Raw genomic sequence first — 24,625 nt, forward strand, 5'->3', positions numbered from 1 at the left:
CTGCCACCCCTGAAGCGCTAGAGGGCAGCCCCCCTGAGTTGCTATGGCTCCACAGATTCCCACAAAGTTTCATAGGAGTTGGATTCTGTGGGGTCTGCCAGGGAGAGCTGGAACCACACCTGGGAGTGATTTCATCACATGAAATAGCTAGTCCCATATGCTGTATTTTTGTCAAAGTTTTACCACACAGCCAAAGACAGTGGTGATCCATATGCCTAACTGGACAATGCCCAATCACGCATAACTGTTATTTTATTGGAGTACTTCAATGAGTATGCTTTCTTGTTAAACAATGTCTCCAGACCTGTCACTGATAGGGATTGCTTATGATATTCTTTGACTTCAGCTATAGTCTGCTCCACACCATCACATGTTTATTCCCTATCTTGAAGAGTGGTTTCACAGTGTTTGGCATCTGTATAGCTTCATACTATAATCCATAGCTGCTTTTATTGATGATCCTGAGGTTTTTACATTATAGTAATGACCCCAACATCGATGGAGGGAGCTCATTGAAGCCTTATGTCCCACAAGAAATGAAGAGGATTGATTGAATGACCCCAACGTAAGGTCCCATTCTGGACCAGTTATTTTTTTGTTATTTTTTTTATTTTGCTCTCATTTTGGACTAATGTTTTATTTACACATCATCCTTACTTTACAGCTATTTTCATACAGACTGGACAAGTTCTTCTTATAGCAATATTATGTGTATCCATTGGTCCAATAGCTGAGAACACCATTTTCCTTTTCTGAAGCTGTAGCCTAATCAATGAGCTCTGGATGATTATCAAGAACCACAATTGGACAGAACTCCAGTCTGTCTTAGTGTATTCTTAATTTCACATCCCCATGAACACATTCCCCTCAACCTAGTTTAGAGTTGAAAGTTAACGATGCCTGAAGCTCTTTGGGTTGTGGGATGAAGCCACAGTTTCAAGAAAATGTATCCCTTGCACTGGAAGCACATACCGTATTACCTGTGAATATGCACGTTCTTTGAACATGAACTTAACTCTTACAGTACCTGAACACACACTACGCCATTACTTTAAGCTCAAAGGTATAACTTGTACGTCTAGGAAATATTTTCCAGTGAATTAGAAATTGGTGAAGTAGCTCATCATTCATTTCCAAGAGACTCTAAAATTTTGTTTTAATTGATGACTCAGAGGTGTAAAGACAAGTCTTACAAAATACCACAACCTATCCTGTACTTTTCATCACATGAAAGTGTATTAGCACAATGTTTTGCCTGTGCCGCAAACAGAATGTTGTCTCACTGGTCTTTTTTTAGCTGTGAGCAGGAAATGATTAACCACAGAACTGTTGCTGCAGAAAAGCAAGTCTAAACCACTTCAAAGTTAGTAAAATCCAGTTAAAATGTGCAACATGTTCCAATACCAGTTTAGGTGCAATGAGGGCTGCAAAGGCAACCACATCACAAAACAGACAAAAACACTAAAAAACATGGAAAATATCACCATAGCACAATTTGGGGAACTCGGAAAAGCAAATTATACAACTTAAATGGAGTTGTAATTGAGCCAGTTACAACAACTCTTGGGAAAATAAAGAACTAATGTGCCATCCAAAGTGATATACTTCCAACAGCCAGAACTGGCCAAAAGATGAAAAAATTTAAAATGATAATTATTGTTAGACTGGTACCTGTCCAGGACTTATTTCTTCTTAGTGCTGTTGCTATTGGGATACAATTTGACTGCCATGACTCTGAAATGGATTAAGCAGTTTTAATAAATATAAAAATCAATAAAATTATTTTTACTTTAGGTGACTTTACAAAAACAGGGTATACAATATTACAATCATTAGTGTGGTTTTTCTTTACAGATCAAAACTTTACCATATTCTGGTTGAAAAGAGCTGTCATAAATGACTTTGGTGGACTTGCTAACAGATTACAGACTAAATCCTAATTGTATGCATTTTTTAAATAAGATGAACATAATGCTTTCTTTGCCTGCTTTAATCATGTTCACAAAGTGTCTCCTTTGCTACTTCCTGCATCTTTCTCTGTTTTTGTAAATGATGCAGGAAAGGTTTTTAAAGGAGTCAATGGGAATAAGGCCCCTGCTGCAGATTAATTTTCAGGACACATTTAAAAAAATCCATTCATGATTGAAATGTTTAAAATTATGAAGGAAATTAGTACAGTAAATCCCAGCCATTACTGTATTTTAAAATAACATTTTTCAACAAGAACCACAGGAACACAGTTGGAAACTTATTAAGGGCAAATTTCACACAGATGTTAGAAAGTTTTTCTTCACACAAGGAGCCATAGGCATAAGGAATAAATCTCATAGTATTGTAGTGGATAGTTGGACTTTAGGGAACTTTAAATCTCAACGTGATGTTTTCCTGGAAAATCTAGGTGAATAGGATAGGCAAACTTATTGGCCTGAATGGCTTGCTCTCGTCACAATTGTTCAATTGTTATAACTCTTAAAAATTTAAAATAGCCAATTAGCTGGCATTTTCACAGATATCTTTAATATTTCTTTTAGAATTGTATCCTTTGTTTTATTATGTTTCATTTTAGTATATTTTGTAATGTTCCCCATTATTCCCTATGAATGTACTTTGTATTACATGTAATTTTACCCTGATCCCTGAAATTTTAGAAAACAAAGAATTCTTAAAAAAGACCTATGCCTAAGCTAAAAAAAATGCCCGACATCTACACTTTAGAGAGAGGGGTACTGTAAGCAAAATCCCTGAGAAACAAAACAAATAATTCCTTCGTGAATTTTATTAAATAAAGAAAAAGTTTGGAGCCAGGTTGATTTTGTTTCTAGGCCTCATAAAAGAATTGGAGCCTAGTTTTGAAGGTGAAGCCTTCTTTTGAGTTTCATGTGATGCTAATCCTTTATCTACAAAAATCAGGCTATTTGCAACCTAATGTTAATGTTATTTAAGATTTTTCAGATAATATTACAGAAACTGTCCTCTCTCATATTGATCGACTAGACACGATAGTGACGTTAGCCAAGTTATGTCATTTGAATGAAGAATAAGGAAAGGGTGATCTAATTCTGCAGCCCCGAATCTCAACCCCCAACAGGATACCTCTTAAAGCTATTGCCCATTCTCCTGCCCTTGACCTACAATAGTCATCAGGTTCCCCAGAGTCATCTTTAAAACAGGATATTTCTGAATCTAAAACCATGCTCCAAAGTGAAGAAGCCTTTTTTGAACATTTTATAAAAGATGGGAGTCTGAGGTGTTGGAGGTGGGTTTTGTCATGGTTTGAGCTTCATATTTTGCACCTTTTCTACTTAATCATGTCTTTATGTCATTATGGTTTAGTTTGAATTTTGTTCATTTGTTTTATTTATTGGCTACTTGTTTGTAAATTACCCTTTGCTAATTTCTTCTATTAGTTTTAATTATTTTTCCTGAATATACCAATAATTATGTAATTTATTATTCAGAGGTATTTGATGGGGGTGGGGTGAGGCTTTTAATTAGACAACAGGCTCCAGCACCTAGCATACTATAAATAGTTTTCTCAATCACTCCAGGAGTGGATTGCCATTAGATTTTGTCAGTGTTCTTACTCCCCTTTCCTTTTTCACTAAAGTTGCTTTAATAAGTATTATGCTATAGTGGACAGATTTTTTATGTTTTTTCTATCTCACTCTGACAAATAATCACAACAGTCCCAAACACAGATCCAAATCCATCATTAAATTGTCCAGACAGCAAACTGGCAGGAAAAAGTTTTTAGACAAACCAGGGGATGTGTATACAAACAAAAAAAGGGTCAAAGGTGGGTGATATGTAGCAACCAAAATCAGAGGGTGAGACAGAAATCAAGATCAAAAAGGTAGAAGCAAGACCACTGAAACTGTACCCGTAGAAACATGGGACATGGACCTGGTGACGAGTACCAAAAATGGTGATGATCAAGGAATTTAAAATGGCATTTAATGCTTGGTGGTATCTTTTGCAAGTGATGATCTTTCCTTTTGGCATCTGTAGATAGTCACTTGTTTAAATGGTATATTAGAAAACTGCAAGTGCTAAGTTCTGCCTTACACCTTTAAAAAATTCCTGCAAAACTATATGCTGATTCTTCAAGGCTAAGCTTTCAGCTTTTACTAAATTTTGTGTCTGCTGTTACCAAATTCAGTTTGTCCAAAGTCTTAATTGCCTTTTGTTTTCCATATCGTTCATTTATCCTTGTAATAAGAAAACATAGTACATATTTATATGAATATTATTATCATGAGAACTTAAAGTTGACAGTGCTGTTCCGTGTGCTCATCCCAGTCATTTCAAGTTTCTCTTCAAAGTTGTCAGTATAACAAGCTGACAATGAAGGTACAGTATATTTGATCAGTTATTGATCAGTTCTGTTATTGCTTGAAGGGCATCACTTTGCTCTTTAGCCAAATGTATTGTGTAATGAGTAAATGACTCTAGGTAACTGGACCAGTGAGTACTCAAAAAATAAAATAAAATAAATAAATAAATGCAGACAAACACAAAGAATCTGCTAAAAGATAACATCTTGCTCCAGGCTGTCACTTTTTGCCAACTTACATGCTTAAGGTGAACAATTTATAAATACAAGATTTATTATTTGTCAGCTCTCTTCCTATGAGAAACCTCTAGGTTCTTAAAGTGGCTACAAGGTTAAAGTTAAAAAATGCACAGCAACTGATAAGTTAACTTTAATTGGCTTACAGAATCAGTATCCTACCCTGAAGATAAAGCCCTTAAACACCACTCTTATACTGGTGAAAATGTCCTTGAGGAGTGTACATTTTAGGTCACAGCAAATAAATAGGTTAAACTAACCTACTGAAACTTACTTGCTGATTAAACTCTTCAAAGACTGAGTGTTCTGTCCTTGGTGACTATGCACTATAACCAGAAAGTGGTGCCAAACCCCAGACACCAACACTCAACACAGTCCTGGGTTCAAATAAAGTTTTTTGTTTATTAAAGACACTATCTTTACAAATGAACAAGATCCATTTTTACAGCCACAGATGATATAATATTCCTTTCTCTCCTTCCACTCCTCCAGGTCAGTGTCGACTTCTGCCTCCCGACTATTATTCACCTGGATGAGGTCAAGTGGCTTCTCTTATGTTGGACCCAGGAGTACTTCCGGTGCCATAGCACTGAATGGTGGAAGTCCCACAAAACAGGGAGTTCTCCCTGTATCACCCTTTGGTAACACATCCATATTACTAAATGATCCATATTACTAAACGAGAATGGTAAACCGGATATGGACGCAGGGACATGGGCCGTGGACGCAAAAGACGTAGTGCACAGGCGCCACACAAAGCCCCCCTCCAAGCAACGGAAAATAAGAAATGAGGCGCCGCGCCCATAGCACACAAAAAAAAGGAGTCAGACGCAGGCGCCACACAAACCCATGGCACACAGCGCCACACGAAGCCCATAGCACACGAAACGGGACACACAAAAAAGAGGATTCAGACCCACGACACACAAAGCCCCCCTCCACTAACAGAAATAAGAAATGAGGCAACGCGCCCCTAGCACACCAAAAAGAAAGGAGTCAGACGCAAGCGCCACATAGCACACGAAACGGTACGCACACAAAAAAGAGGATTCAGACCCACGACACACAAAGCCCCCCTCCACTAACAGAAATAAAAAATGAGCCAACGCGCCCCTAGCACACAAAAAAAAAGGAGTCAGACGCGAGCGCCACACAAAGCCCATTGCACACGAAACGGGACAGACTACGGACATAGCACCCGAAACGGGACGTACACAAAAAGGAGGATTTAGACCCACGACACACAAAGCCCCCCTCCACTAACAGAAATAAATAATGAGGCAACGTGCCCCTAGCACACAAAAACAAGGAGTCACACGTAAGCGCCACACAAAGCCCATAGCACACGAAACGGGACAGACTACGGATTTCACACACTAACATAAATAAGAAACGAGACACAAAGCACCCCTCCACTAACAGAAATAAGAAATGAGGCAACGCGCCCATATCACACAAAACAGAGCAGTCACCCACACATACGGACAACACAACATATTTGAATCAGATTATCCCCACCTAACAGTGAAACGGGACAGTCTAAGGAGTCCACAAAAATTCACAAATCAGGCCCGAGATAGTACTGACAAAGAGGACTCACACCCCCACACCACAGTTAAACGGGACAAACTTCGGAGTCCTCAAAGGGTCACACATCAAACCCAACATATTACAGAAAGAGATTTGTGTTTCGGAAAATGGCAGATACTACGATAGAAGCATTCGCCTACAACTCGCATCTGAAATCAACGTACAGACTATACAGCACATTCCACGCACTTCTAAAAAGACGCACGCCGACAAATGACGTCATACATAAACAACAAGAGACCGGACTACAATACATATACAGGCACAACACCTGATGGGTAATAATACGAAGAAATGAACAGTCCGTGTTAAACATACGTCATCTAAACACGTTCAAACTATACAGCATAGGTGAATCTCATTACAATGATGCACTATTAACCGTACAACAACAGAAAAGGCTCCATATTAACAGTCAGTGCGATCCTCCTTATTACTTATCCATATTACTAACTAGCAAAATACCCGCGCTTCGCAGCGGAGAAGTAATGTGTTAAAGAGGTTATGAAAAAAAAGGAAACATTTTAAAAATAACGTAACATGATTGTCAATGTAATTGTGTTGTCATTGTTATGAGTGTTGCTGTCTTTTATATATATATAATATGCACACACACACACATAAACATATATATACATAAACATATATATATATACATATCTACATATACACATATCTACATATACATACATATATACACATCCACATAAACATATATATACATATACAAATTTACATATCTACATATATATATATATATATAGACATAGATATATACATACATACATTCACATATATATATATATATATATATACTGTATATATACATATCTACTTATTGGCTCCTGTATTTAGGATATGGCAGGTTGGATAATGGATGGATGGACATTTGTATGCATAGCCCTATTTGCCCATTTTCGTTTTTTTTCTTTCTTCAGTAATATTTCAGCAAACCCGGAGCTTGTCAGTTCAAATCCTGGTACTGACACCACTGTGTGACCCTGAGGAAGTCACTTCACCTGCCTGTGCTGCAAAAAACAAAAGTAATGTAACAAATTGTACTTGAGATGTTGTAAGTTGGTGGAATAAAGGCATAAGTCAAATAGATAAATATGTATTATACACATAGGAACTATTCATTTATTTTCAGTTAAGTCATCTGCAGCAAACTTTTATAAATGAGGGTTTCTCCTTTTTAGATAGTGCAAACTGTTTCTTCTTCATTGACGTTTTCTCTTGGAGAGCTTTTTTAATTTCATTGAAAATGAAAGCAGCAGCTGCCAAAATATGTAGCTTTCTTATTAATTTTTCAACATTGTGTAAAATAAATGTATAAAGTAACATAAAAGGTTTAAATACTGGTTATTCTTTTACACTAAAATATTACTACACAGATACAAAAAAAGTAAAATGGATATGTTCTTTTTCTTTAAGGAGATTAAATATTACTGAAGAAAGAAAAAAAAAATTAAACAGCCAAATGGGGCTATACATATGAACTTAAAAGGTTTAAATAAAACAGAAATATATATTTTATTTTTACTTGGTTAACTTGTGGAGGGTGTATCCTGTAGGAAAGCCCTAACTGTTTTCGTGAAAGCCCGTTTCAGTCAATAAGTCTTATGTGTGTGTTTATGTATGTGTGTATATATATGTAGATATGTGTATATGTAGATATGTATATATATGTATATGTATATAAATGTTTATGTGTGTGTGTATATTATATATATAATATATATATATATTTAAAAGACAGCAACACTTATAACAATGACAACACAATTACATTGACAATCATGTTACGTTATTTTTAAAATGTTTCCTTTTTTTTTCATAACCTCTTTAACACACTACTTCTCTGCTGCGAAGCGCGGGTATTTTGCTAGTATATATATATATATATATATATATATATATATATATATATATATATATATAAACCTGTATATATATTCACGGTATTCGAAGTCTGTGTCACAATCTGTTAGTGTGGGTGGTTACCTACCAGGTAACGCTTTGTGGTTGGCCAGCAATCTGCTAACATCCGCCACGGTGCCCTCAGTTTGTGAAGAGCAGATCATAGAATGGTTGCAATAGTTTTACTGTCAAATAAATGCAAAGAGTACACGACACGTGTTTCGCCCTCATTCTAGGCTCATCAGGTGTACACACTCCACTGCACTCCCTCTCGGGAATCGAACCTCGGACGTCAGCGTCAGAGGCGATGCCCCTAACGTTGCGCCACGGCGTGTGGTTCGTTTATTTGACAGCATGTAGATCGGGGTAATTACATTCACGGCATTCGACGTCTGTGTCACAATCTGTTAGTGTGGGTGGTTACCTACCAGGTAACGCTTTGTGGTTGGCCAGCAATCTGCTAACATCCGCCACGGTGCCCTCAGTTTGTGAAGAGAAGATCATAGAATGGTTGCAATACATACATATACACACATACATGCAGTTTCAATAACATAGAAATCAATATAAATATTAACATCATTATCATATGAGAATATGAAGTAATATATAAGAAGCACATTTCATATAAATATAAATTATTAAACAGTAAAATCTTGTTCTGTAATTTGCTACCGTGGCAATTTGTGTGTCTGTCCAGGATTTTAAATCACCTGTAGCTCGCAAACCGTTTCACCTATTGACTTGAAATCTGGTACACATATAGTACGTCACGTCTACTATCCGCTTTATGGGTGATGATTGTATTACTCTTTTTATGTTTATTTTATTTTATTGTAGAATCAACTCCTATCTGCGCACACCAGGGCGGCCGTGGGCGGATGCGTATGGTGTATTCACTCCATGTTATCGTGCATTGCGCTGTCACTGGTATTTTGATAAAAGAATTTGAACAACATATAAGAAGCGTATAAATTATTAAACAGTAAAACATTAACATTTAAGAAGTAAAGTTAGATTAAGTACTACTGCAGTGCCCTCGGGTATACCTCATTTTTTGTTTGTCCATTACATGCTTAAATGTATACATTTTTTGGTGTACCTACCTGAGAACACGCGACATATAACCGAGCGTGGGAGAAGCATGGATTTTAAACACGCGTTGAGTTCATCTGCTGGTCTCCCTCGTGGAATAACTGGTAATGTTTGAATAAAATCTACAGCGAGTAAAACGACATTACCTCCTTTTTTTTTTTTTTACGATCTCTGAGATGTTGCTTTTTTAGGTTCAAGGCTTCATAAGCTCTTTTATGTTGTATGGTGTACTTATCCCAAACCATCATCTTTGAATGTTGCAAGACTTGCGCCTTGTATGTAGATCGGGGTAATTACATTCATTGCATTCCTAGTCTGAATCACAATCTGATTGTATGGGTGGTTACCTGGCACTGTAGGGTTGCCACCTGTCCTTTAAAATACGGAATCGTGCCGCATTTGAGAATGAAATTGCGCGTCCCGTTTTGAATCAATACTGGACGGGATTTCTCCCGTATTTTTTTTATCATTTTTTTTAAAGCAGCGTCTCATGCAAATCATCCCACACGCATTTTATGAAGATGCCTCCTTTCCTACTTTTGATTGGGTAATACTTGATGTCATCGTTAGTTTGATTGGTCTTTTTAACTGTCCAGTGAGGAGGGCGTGTCTTTTAAGTAGAGTCTGGAAAGTGTTGGCACTGAGATGTGGCGTCAGCGCCAGAGTTGAAGCCCCTAATGTTGCGGTCAGCAAGTCGGCTAACATCCGCCATGTGCCGTCTTTCAGTTGCGAGAAGCAGATCATAGAATGGTTGAAACTGTTGCCCCTAACGTTGCGCCACGGCGTGTGGTTCGTTTATACCTCGTGTCTTCTCATTAAACTTTTATCTCGCGAATATGTTATTGCAATCCGCAGCGGGAGCGTTTCTATAAACTTAATTTAAACTTACGTTTTACACCGTGCTTTGTTTCCCTTATGAACATGCTTGAATGCTTCACTCGCTCCCTTCTCAATTGTTTAATTAATTTTTTGCTCTTCGCTGTTTGCGGCTCTTCCGTCATTTCCCCCTACTTCGTTCTTTTATCTCGCGAATATGTTATTGCAATCCTTAACGGGAGCGTTTCATTAAAGTGATTGAAAATAGTTTTGCATTTACCTTTTTAGTAAAAGGTGAGCTTTTAAGCCTGAGAAATCACCCCGTAAATGCACACGTTTAATTGCACATGTGTTAATATGTATGGTTACACAGTATTAAAAGACAGTGAACAACGTCAGTTACCTTTGTTCCCGCGTTTGATAAAAGGCGAGCTTTTAAGCCTGAGAAATCACCCCGTAAATGCACACGTTTAATTGCACATGTGTTAATATGTATGCTTACACAGTATTAAAAGACAGTCAAAAATTAACGTCATTTACCTTCGTTCCCGCGTTTGACTCGTGCTGTAAATCTCTTCCTTGTTTTTAGTTCACGTGATTACGTAGGAGGCGTGATGACGCGATACGTGACTCCGCCTCCTCCATTACAGTGTATGGACAAAAAATATGTTCCACTTTTGACCATTACGCGTAGAATTTCGAAATGAAACCTGCCTAACTTTTGTAAGTAAGCTGTAAGGAATGAGCCTGCCAAATTTCAGCCTTCCACCTACACGGGAAGTTGGAGAATTAGTGATGAGTCAGTCAGTGAGTGAGTCAGTGAGGGCTTTGCCTTTTATTAGTATAGATCAGGGCTACTCAAATATAAATTTGAAAGGTCCACTTACTAAATTTCCATTCAGTCTGAGGTCCGGAAAAGTGATGGTCAAATTCCAAATAGAGAACTCCAAAAAAAGGCAATCCCCAAACTTTAGAACTATACACAAAAAAATGACATGGTAGGCCTTTTAGTGTGAAAGGTGACACCTTCTTTGTGCCACCAGTTGTTTGAACTTGGGCATAAAAGGTGTGAGGGCAAGGCGGAGGCACTGATGTAAATGTTCATTGGTGAGGGTGTTGCGGTATGTGTTTTTCACCATGTTCATAGTGGAAAAGGCAGATTCACAGCAGTACGTTGAGGGAAACATTGTAAGAATTTGAAGGGCCATCTTCTGCAGGAGAGGAACACCTGCCGCAGTAACCATCTTTGTCCAGAAGGTGACAAGGTCACAGTGAGATTCCTGCAGTGCTAGGTTTTCTTGTAGCTCAATTAACTCTGTTTGCAGAGAAGCATCACTGGCCCATTGGAAGACTTTTGTGGCTTCATTTGAGAATTCTGCAATATTTTTGACAAGAAATGGATTTTCGATGCACAGCAAGACTTGTTTTCCCAAAGGGAAATCTTCAAAGCGAGTTTGGAAATTTTTAATCAGCTTGTCCAGGAATTCAGCATAATTGTGATGGTGATGTTTTCCTGCAGTCTGATCCAAAAGTCTTGGAAAGTGAAGCAGGTCCTGCTGTAAGTCACATTTGAACACCTCCAGCTTCCTCTGGAAAGCACGGACAGCTAACATGAGGTCACACACTGTGCTGTTTTTGCCTTGGAGCTTCATATTAAAGTCATTAAGATGGGAAGTAATGTCCGTTAGAAAAGCAACAATTTCCATTTTCTCGTCATTCTTCATGAAATCCACAAACGGTTTGGCTTTTGCACTCTTCTGATCCAACAGAAATGTCTCCAGCTCTTTCCGCAGTGCCCAAAAACACTCCAGTACCTTGCCTTTACTAAGCCACCGGACATTGTTGTGAAGGAGCAAATCATCAAATGTTGCATTCACCTCTATTAGAAATGAGCGCAATAAACGATGTTGCAAAGCAGAGGATGCTCTCAGATAATTCATTAGTTTCATGACTGTTGTCATGACTTCTGAGTGCCTTTCTCCAAGGCTGGCACACAAAACCATCTGGTGAATTATGCAGTGGTATGCCATGAGGTCAGGGTGGTGAGTTCTCAAGCGTGACACTAATCCCCTCTCTTTCCCAATCATACATGGTGCGCCATCAGTAGCAATGGAAACAACATGCTTCAGGTCTATCGCTCTGTCTCTAAGCATCTGTGTCACTGCTTCATAGATATCATCCCCCCTTGTGTGTCCATGGAGGTTTGTGAGACCCAAAACATCTTCATGAAATTCTCCCTTTTCTTCATCAAAAAATCTGACAAAGACCATGAGTTGTGCATTGTCCGTGATATCTGTGGATTCATCCACAGCCAATGAAATGAATTTGGCTTTTTTTATAGCAGAACTAAGTTGTTCAAGCAAATCATCAGCGAGTATTTCAGCTCGTCTTGCAGCAGTGGAATCAGAACAGGGTATTTGGTTTATTTTCTGGATTATTTCATCCTTTTGAGTCCCTTCAAACAGAGCAGTCACCACTTCACTCATACACTCTTTGACTACTTCAGCATCAGAGAAGGGTTTCTTGTTTTTTCCCAGGACCCATGCTACTCTAAGTGAGGCTTCTGTTGCCCGCTCCTGTTGTGTGGCTGATCTAACTATTACACTGCTTGTAGCTTCATATGATGATTTCAGCTGGTTTATTTTTATGGTCTTTACCTCTGAGTTCTGAGGGTAATTTTGTTCGAAATGTACATGCTTGGTTTCATAATGGCGTTTCACATTACCACTTTTGATTATTGCTACCGTCTCGTTGCAGATTAAACACATTGGTTTTCTGCTTCCCACGGGGAGCACGAACGCATATTTTTCTGTCCATTCACTCTTAAATTCGCGGTTTTCAAAATCAACTTTTCTTTTCTTATCAATGTACTGTCTTGAGCCAGCCATCTTCACTTTCAGTCAGCAAAAAAAAATTCAGTTATCGAAATTTGCACTGCCTACGAGTGATGAGACTGCCTGTTCACCGGCCTGACCCAGAGCACGTGACCAGTACATAAATCTGGCTGCCGTGAATGAGCGAGCGAGCGAGCGAGTATTGGGGGGGAGGCGGGGAGTAGTGGGAACGATACTGTTACAACTGCTGTGATTGGACATAGATGAAGCAACCAAACCGAGTAGAAACCTCAAAGATATATCGCGCGGAATCACAATTGCGCACTTCATTGAGAACTCATTTGGATTATGATTAAATTTGCATGTTTGTTTTGGCGTTGGTCCAGATTTAACCGTATTTGGGTCCGGATGCGGACCGGAGTCCGCCTATTGAGTACCCCGGGTATAGATGATAATGAACGAACAAGTCATGAATTCACGATCACGGGTACAAAACGATACGGCTCGAGTAACGGGACCACAAACACGAACCCGCATGAAAAAAAACAATAAACGTCGGCGCCTACAACGTGCTTCTGAAACCGCGGAAGAAAAAATGTCTCGGCTCCAAAAACGCATGTCACTCCTTATTCAAAATACCGGTCCCAATCACAGAAACATCGGTATCCACTATGAAAATGAACAGTAACAATGCACGTGACATCCGTCTTGCAAAACTGTTAATTATAGATGAATGTACAATAGCATCCAGTCACTTACTCAACACCATTAATAAACTTCTACAAACGTTGATGAATAATAATATTCCCTTTGGAGGAAAGGTACTTTTATTAGGAGGAGATTTTACACAGGGCTTAGCTATTGTTCCACATGCCATGCGCTCAGCTATTGTTCAGTCCACCTTAAAATACGCGGACAATTGGCATTGCTTTCAAAAGATACAATTGGTACAAAACATGCGATGTCCAGATCCAGAATATAACAATTGGTTATTACAACTGGGAGATGGGACACTCACCAATACAGATGGACTTCACCTAGATATTATTACAATTCCTCAAGCCTTTATCTGCGACGACTTAGTTACGGAGATATTTGGAACAACAATCTCATTAGACCAAATACCCCTTTTAACACACCGGACTATATTATGTCCAAAAAATATTAATGTTGATCACATAAATAACCAAGTCATTGCATTACTTCCTGGGGGGGCACGGCTCTTTCTAAGCTCTGACAAAGTTGATTCTGATGACGACAATGACCATCTTAATTTCCCCTTACAATATTTGAACGCTATTAACCCGGCCGGATTACCACAACACAATCTTAACCTTAAAATCGGAACAATAATCATGCTATTAAGAAACCTTAACACTAAACAAGGTTTATGCAATGGTACACGTTTAGTCATCAACACCATGACACACAATGTTATTGAAACAACAGTTCTTACAGGATCACATGCTAACAATACTGTTCTTGGCCTTCTCACGAGTTCGACGTTCATCTGACGTTATAGTTAAGGTTATAAATGATCCATGCCAAGGAAAACTCATTCAAGGACAACACACCATCTTAACTACTAATGTTGTGTACAAGGAAATTTTCCAATAAATCTTTACACTGTGCCATGCAGTTTATTCTTTGCTTCCTATATGCGTCATCTACACCTTCACACTATGCTATATCTCATACATACATCACGGTATTTGTAATTACCCAACACCAGGGGTTGGCGAGCGAAGCGAGCAGGGGGCGGAGCCCCCTAGTACCGTACTAAGACAGGGTTGTCCCTCAGGACTGCAAATCCCACTGATCTATCTGTTGTATTGGGGAGAAATTGTTCTGGATAGAGAATCACCCCCTGTCAGTCAACTATGGCCTCCTGGCCAGGACAGGCACCATCACCCAACCTAGTCTCTCCATTCAACTTGGCACCTACAGCACCTATGTTTTATGATAGGGGTGTCATCAACCAGAAGAAGAGTTGAAACATCCATCAGCGTTTGAGATTATGTACCTATTACAACTGACTGGCCAATGTTATTGCACTTATGAAAATCCCACTATCTGCAGCAGCTAGTAGCTGACTATTAGTATGCCTTCACAGATAGAGAAATATTCTCATCCACAAATTAACGGACCATTTAGAATAAAGAAGGTAGGGTAGGGTGTGTTGGCTTAAAACTCAAGATATTCCAAAGTTATCAGTAGCAAGTTTTGTGTGAAATGATTCTCAGGCTTGTCTTTATCAATATCCCTAAGAATATTCCTCCAGCATTCTAGGTTGTTATTTTGGAGTCTCATCAGCTTCTATAATTGTTCAAGTGTCCAGACTGGTGCTGACCACTCAAATATCTACCCAGATGATAGTTATTCAATTTAAAAGTGCTATTGTAAGCACTCATGAGTATCAAGGTGAGATACTGTTCTATTTAAATCTTTTCAGTTAGTTTGGGAATTTTGAACCATACCACAGGGTTGGCATTTTTCATGTGCTCCTTGAGATTTAGTCAGGTGGTAATAGGAGTAGTCATAAAAAAATTTTCAGAATTTCAAGGAACCCACCCACTCTCAATACTTTGTTAGCTGCACTTGACCCATCAGTTCCTCGGTGGTCGTGGTCATTATCTCTGAACCATCAGTCAAATTGTTCTGAATGGTTTGTTTGCTTTGGGTAATGATGCTGTAACTAAGAGAAAGTTTGTTCAGTTTGTGGAGGACGCTGTCGCATTCATTTTGAATTAAAGACATTTCATGAGTGTGCCGAAAGAATGAGTTTCATTATGCAAACAGGCTACAAATAGTTACAGGCAACATTTGGAATAACATTTGCAGGTACAACCAAGTGCATGATCTTTACCAGATTTATGCAGAATTTCATTTGTTTGCAGTGATAATTTGCCATGTTGTGTCTAAAATCTTGTCACTCATCTATAAGTAGTTGGTGAACAGTGCACTGAATAGGGTCTTGGAAGGATATTTGAGAACATGTCTGGTCAGGTTTTTAGCCTGACTTGATGCTCCAGGCCTCAAAAGGAATTTTGCCAGAAGACAGGTTGGTACTTGATTAGACCTTCTTTAGCCTGATGTTCACATTCAAGCTCTTTAGAGAGAGCAAAGAATGCTGAATGGCCAGGAGGCAAGTCACAAGTTGCAAGCTTTGTCACTGTTATTTGACCGAGTGAGCGACTTCTCAGTAACAAACAAAATTTCCTTTAGAGAGAACACTAATGCTCACTCCCACATGCACGCAGAGTCTCCATTTAGGTTAATGGACCTGTCTTTAGGAAGTTGAAATAAAAGCAGTCTATGCACATGGATACAGATAGTAAACAGGCCAGGATTTGAACCCAGGACTCTAGAGCTAACCGCTAAATCCTGGAATCACCCAGGTTCAAATTAGTTTAAAACAGCTATGGAAAACAAATGTTCAGGGGACATTCAATGAAGATAAACGTTTACAAAGATACGTACTTAACATAAAACAGAGCTCCTCCTGTGAAAGATCCCATAAGGGACATAAATATAAGAACTACGCTGAGTACAGTTTAACGGTTCTTGCTGAAATACAGGTTATAAAAATCCTTTGTTTTCTAGGCTTCAGGTGAAATGTGACAGTGTTTTTGATAGATTTTGGCAATCCTAGTCAGAAGTGTGTGTTTATTTTTGTTTAGTTTAGTAAATAGGAATGGCCATAGCAGCTTAGTGGTTATTTCAGAGCTCCACGGCACTTGGTTTGAATGTTGGCCCCAGTATTCCTCCCATAGTCCAAGAGTGCTGTTTCCATAGCATATGTAAAAAAAATGTCAATGGGTGGTAACATACAGTATATGTAACAATTGAGCTTTTGAAGCATTGGACCTGCCAACACCATAGAGCAAAAAATGGCCTTGGACGTACCCAGAATGTCAAAAAGCACCTTACCTACGCCATGGCACTTAGACCTTTACATTCTGAAAATCCATGAGTTTTTAAGAGCATATGCAGTTCTGCCTGATTTCAGACAAACACACTGTCCAGTGGGCCCCTGTAGCTGCAGGTTTTTGTTCCAACCAGTTTCACAATCAGTGAGTCATTTTTAACATTATGGGTATCACTGTTAAATTAGCTCTCCTTTTTAATTCATCTCTTATTTTCAATTCAGAATAGTGTATTTGTGTTAGATTTACATTTATAAGAAATTAAGACATTTTTGTTTTATTTGTCATATTAATGCTTAACTCTGCCTTTTTCCTTTTGTAATTCACTTTTTCTATGGAGTTCACTTTTTTAATTGTGTCCGAATTCTGATAATAAATGACAAATATACTAGACAACTGATTCTGTCTGTTAAAGAGAAGCTATTTTAGTATTATAAGTTTGTGTAATTATTAGTAAATAATGACATAAACTAATATGAAATCAAAAAGATGAAAATACTAAAAATCATAAAAAAATTGTATGCAACTAAATTCCTATTTCAAGAAGTAAAAAAAAATAACATTACCAGATTTTTTTGTTTTTTGTTTTTTTGTATTTTCTTAACTGATGCAAAACACATTGGGAAGTAACAGTTTCTTTAATTAACATAGAAGTTCAATTAAAAATACAAATTGGTTGGGATGAAAGCCTGAACATAAGAACCACTACACAAATATTGCAGATGTTTAAAGTATATAGTAGACACATTTTGCTAGGTCTGTCTACCTTTTTGTGTCACTTTGTAAAAGCAGACATTAATCACTTTTTGATAAAACAACATATGTTTTTGCTATACTGATCCCAAAAAGTTTAATTCAATAAACTTGTTTTGGCCAGGTTGCATGTTTTTACATTTTATAAGAATACATTTAATAATGGAAATTCTTTGGATTTTAACATCAGCATTTGTTTAATTTGGACTGTTAATCTGAAACTCTATTGCAGTATTTTCTGCATTTTTTAGTAAAAATTGTTTTGAGTATCCCTAATTTGTAATGTAGTGAAAAGTCAAGCAAAATGACACCTTTTATTGGCTAACTAAAAAGATTACAATATGCAAGCTTTCGAGGCAACTCAGGTCCCTTCTTCAGGAGCCTGAATAAGGGCCCTGAGTTGTCTCGAAAGCTTGCATACACGGTACAACACCCTAGTACTACCTAATTTGTAATGTAGCACAACATTCTTAGTCCCGTTTAACCCACTTCATGTTTATAAAAGGTCCAGGGCCCATGTTACCATAACTTTGCAGTGCCAATGCACTCATGCATTTACGACTCAGTCAGCATCTACAGCCGACCTAACCTGTACTCTATATCTTTCTTTCTGGGAGGAAAGCCTACATTGACACAGGATAACATGTAAACTCCACAAAAACTGGCGTGGGATTTGAACCCAGAGTGCTGAATACTGAGCTTTGGCACTTACTACTGTGATTATCATTACTGAAGAAAATAATAGACAAAACTAAAGCTTCATATTACAGAGTGCATGAAAAGCAATACATTATTAAATTGTAGTTTTAAATTATTTAAAAATGCACTAATAAGAAAAAATCAGTTAATTTGTAATACACATATCTACAATGACCAAGTTGGCACTTCAGAGACTTGGTTAATAACAAAGTAAAGAATTTGTTCAGATAATTAAAATCATGATATATTTTTTTCTGAAAATGTTACAGTGCACCCATCTTGAATATGCAGGCTTTCTTATTAGAGTTAATCCAAAAATAGCTTAGTCCAATACATAGTTGTTGGTCAAAAAATAAAACAACATAGGATGACATAAATTAATATACAAAAATAATTCTTTGAGAAGCAGAAGACAGTACAATGGTGTTTTTTTCAAACTCTTTCAGTAGGCTTAATCTCATCAACTCAAGCGAGGTTACTCAAGATCTGTTAACCAAAGAAGCTAAATCTGCTAAACACCTCCACAAGTATCAAACCGATGGTCGCTTACAGTCCACAGTGAATCCCTATGTTCTATGATATTGCAGGAAGACAGCAGACCACAAAACGCCATCCCAAATCACAAAACGCCATCCCTTTCATATATGCTGCTCTCACTCTTCAAGTAGGCCCATCTTCTGGGGATCTTATGCTAATTCTTACCCAGAAAACAAAGTCCTAAAAGTCAAGTTATTTTATAAGTCCAAAGATAAGTGGTGATTGTTAAGTTGCATACATTTTTTGGTCACTTATCACGTGGTATAGGAGCCAAAAATAAGGGAGTATTGTAAAACCTGCAGTGTGTTTTTTTATTGTTGTCATAAAGAATCCCTGAACAGTTAGTCTTATTTATTTTCAGCTGTTGAATGACACCTTTATTGAGTTCTCCAATGTAAAATATCCATTAGTCCAATATGTAGATGTCCTTCTGAAAATGGTTGTACATGGGGTATTGTAGTAGTTATTGTTGCATATTTTGCTGCCACTTTACCTAAGATGACTTATTAGATCATTTCAATTTTTTACATTCTTTTTTAACATTTGGAGCACAGATAAGCCACAGTAAGTGAATTATTCAGACAAAAACTGAACTGGCAGTCTGGTGAATGACAAGCCAAAGCCTTAGCTACTATACTAAATTGCTAGCCTGCTTAGTGGAGGTCTTCATCTGCTGAGCTGACCGAGCCTTTACATTTAACGTTTAATTGACAGAGGCTAATGAAGTAAGTGACGTGCCATGGTTTCACCAGTCAGATGTCCCAGGGCCAAAATGCAATTAGAAGGTTCACATAACTGGCCTGACAGACAAATTCAGACATGCTTTGGAGGCCGGCTCTGCTGTATTTCTACAGTATATTGTTGCAGAACTCTCACAAGTGTTTAACACTGGTTAATTATGTGTTTTCAGTTAGTTAACCTTTGATCCCTGAGTACTACAAAGATGCGTCCTCCAGGAAATCTCCTGACTTGCATATTAAGGTGGACCATATGCAAAGTGAGTCTTGAACCAGTTCACTGGCCTCAGGAAAATTACTTAGACAGCAGAAAGAACTTTTTTTTTTACTTGAAAATAAAACAGCAAAAATCTTAGTGTGCTGTAGGGTTGTTGGCATTTTAATTACCCAAACATCAAAAGCTATTTAGTTAATCGCTACTTTTAAATATTAGAATTCAGGTTTCACAGGCAAAAATGCTTATTTTATCCAGCAGACTAACACTAATGGTCGTCCTTTAGCACATGAGGATGTAGTGTGTATTTCAATTCATTTTCACATTAGCTCTTTGAAAAGTGCTTTGTTTTACCGTTGATTATAATAAACATTCATGTATTGAGTGGTGGCTAAACAACTAATGACATGCTTTAACCCAGCTGGAATGAGGTTTGCAATATAGCCCTAGAAAAAGATAAAACATAATAATGTAATATATATTCTTAGTAAAAAATGCAAATATTTAATTCTAATTTAAACTCAAAATATATTCATCAGTTTTGTGCAGAAGGAAGGTGGTAGTTGAAAAATAAGTTAATGTAATTTATACACAATATTTGGGGTTCACTAACAAAATTGATGCATGTGAATCTTGGGTGTATGACGAGAGACATTTCTTACAGTTGCATCTTTTGATATCACATCATGGGATTGTGGGTGGCATGGCTGCCTCACAGATCCAAAATCCCAAATACGGCACGCCAAGTTATGGTTTAGTGATATCTCAAATTGAACTTCAGACATCTTCAAATGCTGCTCATCTTTTTAGAAATCTGAAACTGAAATAGATATCTCAAAATAAGTCAAATTACATTTTAAGATATTCAAAATGAAGGACCTATGAAAAAGTATTCTTCCCCTTAGAAGTTTTCACAATTTATTATTAAAAAAAATTGAATCACAGTAGATTTAATTTGGCATTTTTTACACCAATCAGTGGAAAAAGACTATGTAATATCAAAGTAAAAACAGATCATTGCCAAGTGGTCTTAAAAAAGGTATCTCAAGTGCATTTTAGGACAAGATATCACAAACTGACTTTGAATGCATTTTAAGTTATCTGAAATGAACTCAAAGTCACTTTCTGTAAAATTTCCCATTTTTTAAATGAGACTTCCTGTCTTTTTTAAAATATCTTGAAATGCATGTGAGATATATGAAAATATCTGGAAACACTTTTAAGATATCTTTAATCAGATGTCTTGAAGTGCATTTTAGGATATCTCAGGTGGAGCAACGATCTACTTTAAGACAGGTGAATTTGAGATATTTAATAATATGTTTTAGATATCTCAAACATCATACACTATCTTGATTACATTTTGAGATATCCAAATAATATGTAGACCATTTTGAGATACCTGAAATGCAATTCGAGATATCTTATAACCAATTTCTTTATAGTTCACAATCTCAGAAATTCATTTCATGGTATCTTAAAATGAGAGGAAGTCCCATTTAAAACATAGTATCTTTTTAAGGTAGATACATTAAAAGTCACAGGAACGTATGTCAATACATCTCAAAATATTTTTTGATGTTGTAAAATTCATTTCAGATATCTATTATTTTGAGATTCAAAGTCAGTTAAAACATGGTTAACTGAAAACTCAGTCACTAGTCCTAAAACTGACTGAAAACCTGTGGTGTTAAATGAAGAGAGTCATTCATAAGCAAGCACAGGAGGATATTAAGAGTCTGGAAATTTCTGCATAGAGCAATGGTTCAAGACCCTGGACCTTCAATGTGATTAAACATTTTGGGGGAAGAAAACTTTGTTTTGCCCTTCATGGCAGAGGATGTTGCATCAAATGTAAAAGACAGGGACTGGTATGTTTTGAAAAATACATCCATCCATCCATCCAGTTTCCAACCCGCTGAATCCGAACACAGGGTCACGGGGGTCTGCTGGAGCCAATCCCAGCCAACACAGGGCACAAGGCAGGAAACAATCCTGGGCAGGGTGCCAACCCACCGCAGGACACACACAAACACACCCACACACCAAGCACACACTAGGGCCAATTTAGAATCACCAATCCACCTAACCTGCATGTCTCTGGACTGTGGGAGGAAACCGGAGCGCCCGGAGGAATCCCACGCAGACACGGGGAGAACATTGAAAAATACAAATAGTGTTAATTCAATTAAACATAACTTTTAAAATGATCACATTAAAATAAAGATTAGTAATTTTAAAATTAAAGTATAGCTTACTACCCATACTGTTTTCTATTTTCATTTTTATGAAGCTTGTCAATACTTACTGTGGTGGGCTGGTGCTCTGCCCAGGATTTGTTCCCTGCCTTGCGCCCTGTGTTGGCTGGGATTGGTTCCAGCAGATCCCCGTGACTCTGTAGTTAGGATATAGTGGGTTGGATAATGGATGGATGGACGGATGTCAATACATATATGCAAGTGCAACATTGGATGGAGTTTTGATGCATACTGTACTTGTGTGCAGTCTATTGCACCAGTGACCCTTGGTAGGTTGGCTAGCTTGTAAGACCCTTGACTAACTTTCACTTGCCTTTACCAAACATTTGAGAACTGAATGTAATCCAACATTAGTGTTAATTTACAGTTAAGTACTCCAGGTAGTATGCGGCTCATAGATGTCTCAGAAATCTCAGACCTGTCTACAATCTCCCACTGAAATGTCCCTGTAGCCAAAAAGACAAGTGTCGACAGGACTTGCAGATGTTCAGGTATGGTACGGCTTCTTGTTGTTTGTTGCTCTTTTCAGAATAGGATCCATAATAGTGCATAAATGCACCAGAATGGGTCTGGGTAGTCTAAAACAAGTAATTAATCATTCTCTGCCAACACATGAGCACAATCCTGTAATCTGCACTCTCTCCACAGTGTGCCCTGGGCCAAATCATACAGGAGTGCGAGATCACACATTATTACGTTCGGTCAAATCAGGTTCAAATTGATGCTCTTTTATAGGAAATACACTCAATTAAGTACAGACCTGTGTGATGTGTTTACTGGGAAACAAAATAAGACCCCTGTGTTGTTGAATAATCATCAGAGTACAGTAGTAGCTAATTTGAAGGATGTGTTATCTTGTAATTTATATTTCACACATTTACACAGTATTTATTTTATTCATTTAAAATGTGTTTTGTGCAAATAACATTCATATATCATGCTTTTTATTATTTATACATGCACCACACATGTGTGAGACCCGTTCATTTTTACAAACAGACAGTCCTTACTAAAACATTGATAAATACCAGATTTTCCCCTTAAGTATGCTTTATGAACAAATTTCTTCTCCTCTCTGTGATATCCTCCAGAAAACCACACGATGAAGAGACACCAGCAGGTTTCCATCAAACAACTTTAATTTGCCATAATTCAGCTTCACATCACAAACAAAGTCTCTCGGCCTTCCGAAAAAACAATAACTGACAACTCCCCCCAAATAATAAAGAGCAAATACAGATAATGATCTGTTATTACCCTCCACGTGATTGCCCCCTAGTGACAACCCTTTACTGTGCTCCTTAATAATGCTACACTCATGTTTCATGAATGTGACCCCTCTTTTCTAAAGTGGTCTCAAACTTGACCCGCAATGTCTTCTAAAATTTGTACCTTTCTCGCTAGCCCTTGAAGCACTTGTTTTATTTCAGTTTTTCCCTCTGCATCTGATCCCCCTTCCTGCAGCAGTCCCTGGTAACATGATGTCAATACCTGCCTGTCTACAGTCTTGGTCACACAAGTTTTTCACTTAAAAGATACGTTATCTAAATAAAACAGTCAAATTAAATATTATGAGGTCTTATTTCATAAACTAAAAAACTCAAATTTTTAAACCCCATTACATATATTTAGTTAGTATTAGTGAATCTTTCAACGTACAGAATAACAATTTGGTCCTATTAAATAAATTCTGACAGAGGTGAATGCAACAGTTAACTATGGATCTCCTGATATTCTGGCTGTTGTCTTCTCCAGATGCTTGTAGAGCATGAAAACATTTGGAGGGTAGAGGGTTACAAAGGGTCACAGTTTTCAAGTTCCTGGTTCAAATAGGTCAGCAGCTATGGTGCTCCAGTGTGCCTGTATTTCAACAGTAGTGAGGTCTCAGGTGTAAGGGTGTGTAGAAATATTTTATCACAACATAATAACGAAAACAAAAGCAAGAATGTATAATAAAAATGAAAAGCAAGCAATGTACCATAATAATAATAAGTAGAAATAGTGAATAATATTTCATGTGGGTTAAATGAGAGCAAAGGGTATTAAAATACATAAACCACGGTGACATATTGAATGTTAATTAAAGTAATTAGCCTGACTCAAGTCTTTGGGAGACAATGAAGTAAAAATTGTGTACATATGATAAAAAATGTGAAACTGAGTTTCTCTTATTTTATTGATACTGCATGAAGCAAGCCACTACTGCAGGCAACCAGGAAACCTCTGCTGCAGGGCTGTTTATGTTCATTTCAACAGGACACTTGAATTCATCACCAGCTATTGCAAATGTATATTTTAAATCTGTGGGGAATCCTATTATTTTCCACTGTCACAGGAGGCTGGGGTACAGACCCAGCTGGGACGCCTGGAAGGACCGGAAGGTGGCATATACGTCCTCCGGGCCACAAGGGGGCAACCGCCCTGGATCTTGAGGGGACCACGGGAGAAGTGGAAGTGCTGCCGGAGGGGCGTCATCAGGCAGCTGGAGCACATCCGGGTGGAAATAAAAGGGGCCGTCTCCCTACAATCAGGGAGCTAGAGTCGGGAGTGGGAGCAGGACGAAGCTCCTGTGGAGAGAGGAAAGGCGGCCCACGGACATTGAAAGAAAGGCCCGGATTAGGGGTGATTAGTGCTGGGAGCACTATGTGCTGTGCGGGACTGTGTTTATTGGTGCTT

Source organism: Erpetoichthys calabaricus, chromosome 3 (genome assembly GCF_900747795.2).
Source record: "Erpetoichthys calabaricus chromosome 3, fErpCal1.3, whole genome shotgun sequence".
Taxonomy (NCBI): domain Eukaryota; kingdom Metazoa; phylum Chordata; class Cladistia; order Polypteriformes; family Polypteridae; genus Erpetoichthys; species Erpetoichthys calabaricus.